Here is a 6,620-nt window from a genome sequence, read left to right on the forward strand (position 1 = left end):
CCTCCTTAAAGAAGAATCCTTCCTTCTTCAACCTTGCTCGCGATGGAGGAAGAGGAAGGAGGAACCTTACACGTGGATCTTCCTTGCCTTGCTACCGTTGAAGAAGAGGAGGATGAAGACCCCTTGCTGCCGTGGAGAAGGAGGAAGAAAGACGAGGAGGCGTGGAGAGGAAGAGGAGAGAATTTTTTCATAATGTCTCCCTTGCTACCCTTTTATAGATTGGGTTTAGGGCTCTTCCTAATCTTATTAGGAGTATGGGACTATAACCCATCCTTGGATTAATGCCAGGTGTCCAATCCTTGTGCTCATAGATGCATGACATGTGTCTATTTAATCAATTGATTAATTTTCTAATCACATTAGGATTCCTAATCTCATTAGAAGAATTAATTGATTTGGGAGCATGCATCCTACGATGCCATGTGGACTTTAAAGTCCGCATAGTGTAAACATGATTTAAGTCATATTCATCCTACGACGACATGTGGTCTTTAAAATCCGCACAAACCTTGGTTTAATCAAATTGACCCAATTATGAATCCAAATCAATTTGGGTCGAACCCATTTGATTTGGCTCATTAAATCAGCCCAATTGCAATCCAATTGCAATCAATTCCACTTAATTCTTCTTCCATTAACTCACTAACACTTAATGGGTTAATTCAATCACCAATCATATTGATGATTGATTTCTATTATGATTTCAAATCATAATTATGATAGTCTGACTAATTAAATCCTCTATGTGTGCGACCCCGTATGTTCTATTCTGACTGATAGTGAGATATATTGAGATCTCCATCTCAATATCACTGAAACTCCTTTCAGTGGACTGAAACGATTTTAGTTTTACTCTTAGGGTTCACTGATCACCAAGTAAATGCCTTTGTTAGCGTATGATACAGTCCCTCTATCATGGATCTCGACGTGACGGAGGTTATGGATATCTCGTCAAACCCCATCGTCTGTCATATGTCAAATTTATACGACTTCCACTTCGAGATATGAAAACTCTTTTTCCAAAATACCTGGCCAGAAATTTATCGAACTCAGTCTCATAAATCACATAGGATCACTCCTAATCTATCAAGGTCGATAGATCCCATCTAGATGCAACCCTATTCCAAAATAAACCTACTGTAGCCAATTCGCACTACAAGGACCCGAATGACTAGGGCCCACGTTCACATGCTCGTCAAACTACAGCAACCTCCCAGTGAATAGCTGAGGCATCGCAGGTCAAAGGACCAGTCATACAACTGCAGCATAAGTAGTCACTGACGAGTAAATAGACATCCATGTGACTATTATCTTTGGTCACGCTCAGTACCTTGTTCTCTAACAAGTACTTGCATAATCACTCCAGTGTCTCTACACCGTGGACTCGAGACTCGTCCATCTGACTAAGTGATCTGTGCACTAATCTCAGCGGATCGATCACCGTCCCTCGTGATGGATCCATCGATCATGAGCATTTAGAAATTAATCCCTATGACACATGCCTCAAATTCTCAACTCCTTGAAATTATGTGTCATCATCTATTAATTTCTTGGACGATTCATGAACACATACAAACATGAATGAAAAATAAATTGCCCAATCTTATTTATTAATAAGTGTCAAATTACAAATTTATTGAAAGTGAATCCTAGGTTCTTCGGTGTTAAGCATGCTGATTTTTTTTTTTTTTAAAACCATGGCTGAACCTGATCGGGTTGCCTACGTACCCCTTCATAAGGGGGATCAAGCCATACGTAGTTCTTTTTAAGTTTCAAAAACGCAGCGAAAAAATGAATCAAACAATTTAATTCATGCATGCTTACAAGATCAAATCTAGAAATCAGCACATTAAGAACACATAGGATTATGCCGGAATCGTTTAAACAATTATGCTAAAACTTTCATGCATGATTAACTATCAGATCTGAAACTTAAGAACTCTATTCCGATTAATCTCCGAATATCCATTGAATGGATTCTGGAGATATCTCCGTGAGGAGCCCCAAAAGAGGGTAAAACCTCGGGGAATTAGACCTAGATCTTGACACCATAATAAAAGATTAATGTAGGATTAATACCTTTTATGATGGATGAAACTTGTGGATCTGATCCTCGACTTCGCAGCCACGCACACGAATGGCCTCTACGAGAAGTCCACGCGAAGTTCCTGAAGAGATCCAATCCTGCGGAAGTGCTAGCTTGCGCAGAATTTCTTGAGGCTGAAATTTGATCTTCCAAACGCTATCAACTTTTGATCCGCCTTCTTGGAAGAACTTGGAGGAAAGGTTTAAAGGGATTGAAGAGGACTTAGATCTGATCTAAAGACTCTTATCAGGGACCCCTAACACTAATGGCGCGATGGACTTAGAGGAGGAAGAAGTCAGCTAGATTGAATGCAGAATTTTTCCATGCATGAACTAGGGTTCCTCTCTTTTCTTTTTCCTTTTTTCTTCTTCTTTTTCTCTCTTTTTTCCTTGAATTCGACCATCAGATGATGGAGGTCCTTTTAATATTGCTCTCCTACTTAACTTCATGCCAACCATCCCATATTTGTGGAGGATTTTGTGGGGTTTTGAATTTTGAATTCAAAATTCAAGTTCATGTGCCATTACATGATGAAGCTTGATCTAATCTAAACCATTCATCATGTTGCCACTTTCCTCTTTTAATTTCGAAATTCCCATGCCCCCAAACAGATTAGAGGGTCACGTGGTGATTTTGTGATGATTAAATTCGAAATTCAACCTTAATTAGAAGTGAGATAAAGATAAGGATGACATATGTCATGAAGAGAGAGAATTTGATCTTATCCAATTCTTTTCATGAATTTATCTCTCCATTTCGACCCATCTAATGATGAAAGAGGTCCCTGATGTTGCCAAGTGTCCCATGGCACCATTAAATAAATTAAATTAATTATTAATCATATTAAAAATCAATTTATGGCGCCTTGCATGGATATGTGACAAGTGGATTTCAAGATCCAAACAGTTTCAGATCAAACCCATTTAATTTAATTAAATCCTAACAATTAGAATGATCCAATTACCATGGGTTGAACCTAATCCAATTAGGTCAATCCTTAATTAAGCACAAATTTAATCTAATTTAATTTGGTCAACCTAAGTCCTCTTGATTCAGACCTAATCCAATCAGGTCAAAAATCCTGATTGAGCCCAAAATTGAATCTAATTCAATTTGGCTCATCCTTAGTCTAATTACTCAATCCAATTGAGTTCATTAGCAATCTAATTACTAATCAATCCTCCGATAATTACTTTAATTATTTTATAAGATAATTTGCCAATCGAATTGACCAAATTACCCCTGAATGATTCTTAATCATTCATCAGCCTTCTTGATCAATCAGGAATCTTCTATGCGTGTGACCTCATAGGTTCGAACCTAAGCCGGTAGTATAGGAACGACTTCCTACACTAATCGATGTGACCATCTAGCAATGGTACCCGACGTCCGGATAGGCCGAATATATGCGAAGCAAATATTCTGGAACCTTGAACTATGGTTACTGTATAATTCAATCCCTTTGACTCCTAATGCCAGGATGACTTAGAGCTCACTGTCAACCCTATAATTAGTACATCCATTATGTGATTAACTTTAGATATCCCGTGACTCCTCACTGGAATTACCCTGGCCAAGGTTTTGCTAAATTAATCACAAGACATTATCTCCTGTTTTCAGAAGGGGTCAATTCCATCTTGACTCACAACTGACTACGCAAGTACTTGACTGCACCCAGTGACCTTCCGTCACTGAATTAGAAATTTAGGTAGTCCGGTACCAAAGTACAGTGAGTTGCTTGCTAGTCACAGGTTGCGGTCTCAGGTCAGAGGGCCAAACTTATACCCATATCCACTCGGAACATCTCTCGACAGTAGAGCATTCCGGAATTGGTCACGTTCAGTGAAATGTACTCCTACACTTCACCTGTATGGCATACCAGTGTCTCCACACTCCTTGGTTAAGAGGACAACCAACGTATATGTCACACAACGACCTAATCTCGATAATGTTGTCGTCCTAGTAACAACATATTATTTGGTCGCGAACAAAAAATAAATATGTTAAGGACTTTATCATATAAGAGTTCATTTGAAGACTCAAAAATAAACATATTATAAATAAACATATTAAGGACTCAAAAATAAATCCTCCTTTATCATAATATAAGTCCTAAGGACTTCATCATATAAGAGTTCATTTGAAGATGAAATGATGAATAATGCCAAATAATACTTTATTAATTTGTCAATTTATTTACAAAATTCAATCATCAATATGCTGACGATTGACATTTAGGATACAATTCCCAACATTTATACCCCAGATTACAAATATGCGTCAGCCACGTTGGCTTCTAGGGTATACTTCTAATAATCTCCCACTTGCACTAAAGCCAATCAGACATATATTTAAGTCCCATTTTTTCAAGATGAACTTCTAATTTCTTCTGACTCAGTTGCTTAGTGAATGGGTCCGCCACGTTGTCAGTGGAGTTTACTCTCTGCACCTCTACATATTTCTTTTCAAGGTAGTCGCGAATTAGATGAAATCGCCGCTCTATGTGCTTGGACTTCTGGTGAGATCTCGGCTCCTTAGCCAGTGCTATCGCGCCGTTGTTGTCGCAGAAAAGAATTATGGCATCTGATGACATGACTCCTAGCTCTTCGACAAACTTCTTGTACCAGAACGCTTCCTTCGCAGCATCCAATGCAGCAATGTACTCTGCTTCCATGGTAGAATCTGCAATAATCGGTTGCTTGGAACTCTTCCAATTTACCAATTCTCCATTGCATAAGAATACATATTCTGATGTAGACTTTCTATCATCAAGGTCAATTATGAAGTCTGAATCAGTATATCCTTCTACCTTTAACTCTGTGCCTCCCCTAAAGACCAAAAACAGATCCTTAGTCCTTCTCAAGTACTTAAGGATATTTTTCACAGCTATCCAGTGCTCCTCATCTGGATTTGACTGATATCTGCTAATGATACTCACAGCATGTGCTATATCAGGTCGAGTACATAGCATGGCATACATGAGGCTCCCTATTGCCGATGCATAAGGGATCCTACTCATGCGCTGAATCTCTTCAGATGTTTTGGGGCACATCTTTTTGGAGAGATTTATCCCATACCTTAGGGGTAACAATCCCCTCTTAGAGTTTTCCATGCTGAACCTTTTCAGCACTTCCTCTATGTACATTTTCTGTGAAGGCCAAGCATCCTCTTAGATCTATCTCTATAGACCTTAATTCCCAAAATATAAGATGCTTCACCTAGATCTTTCATGGAGAACTTCTTAGACAGCCATAACTTGATCGATGTGAGCATGAGAATATCATTCCTAATTAGGAGTATATCATCCACGTACAATACGAGGAATACTGTAGCCCTCCCACTGACCTTTTTGTACACACATGGTTCCTCTTCGTTCTTGATGAAATCAAACGATTTGATTACATCATCGAAACGAGTGTTCCAACTCCGAGATGCTTGCTTGAGTCCATAAATGGATCTTTGCAACTTGCAGGCCTTGTGATCACCATCATTGGAAGTGAAACCTTGAGGCTGTTCCATATAGATATCTTCCTCAAGATATCCATTAAGGAATGCAGTTTTCATATCCATCTGCCATATCTCATAATCATGATAAACTGCAACGGCAAGCAACATTCGAATGGACTTCAGCATGGCTACCGGTGAAAAGATATCTTGATAGTCAATGCCTTCGCGCTGACTATAACCTTTTGCCACCAACCTTGCCTTATAGGTCTCTACCTTGCCATTCGAACCCATTTTCCTTTTGTAGATCCATTTACACCCAATAGGTACTATACCTTCAGGCGGATCTACTAAGGTCCATACTTGGTTGGAATGCATGGAGTTTATTTCTGACTTCATCGCATCCATCCATTTTTTGGAGTCGATGTCTAATATCGCTTCGTTGTAGGTCTTGGGATCATTACTATGATCTCTTTTTTCCATGAGGAACTCTTCCTCTATTTCCTCTGTAAGCATACCTAAGTATCTTTCAGGAGGATGGGAGATCCTACTGGATCTACGAAGTGGACAAGGTTTTTCATGTATTGGCTCAATGTAAATAGGTTCACTAGGCTCAATTGCTCGTTACTCTTCAGAGACTTTCTTTTCGAGCTCAATTTTTTTTTCACTGCCTCTATCAAGGGTAAACTGTTTTTCCAAGAAGATGGCATGTCGGCTCACTAATACTTTGTGATCTTCTGGGATGTAAAAATTGTATCCTAACGACTTTTTAGGATATCCAATGAAACGAGCACCAATTGTCCTAGACTCTAACTTGTCCGCCTGTTGTCGCTTGACTTGGGCTGGACATCCCCAAATCTTAAGATAACCAAGATTTGGTTTCTTACCATGCCATATCTCATACGGTGTGGTAGGAACGGACTTAGAGGAAACTCTATTCAATATATAGATAGCTGTAAGTAGGACTTCTCCCCACAAGAATAAGGGTAAGTCAGTGAAGCTCATCATGGACCTGACCATATCCAATAGGGTCCGATTCCTCCTTTCTGACACTCCGTTGAGTTGAGGTGTTTCAGAAGGTGTCTATTGT

The sequence above is a fragment of the Phoenix dactylifera genome, unplaced genomic scaffold (assembly GCF_009389715.1).
Source record: "Phoenix dactylifera cultivar Barhee BC4 unplaced genomic scaffold, palm_55x_up_171113_PBpolish2nd_filt_p 000294F, whole genome shotgun sequence".
NCBI classification, from domain to species: Eukaryota; Viridiplantae; Streptophyta; class Magnoliopsida; order Arecales; family Arecaceae; genus Phoenix; species Phoenix dactylifera.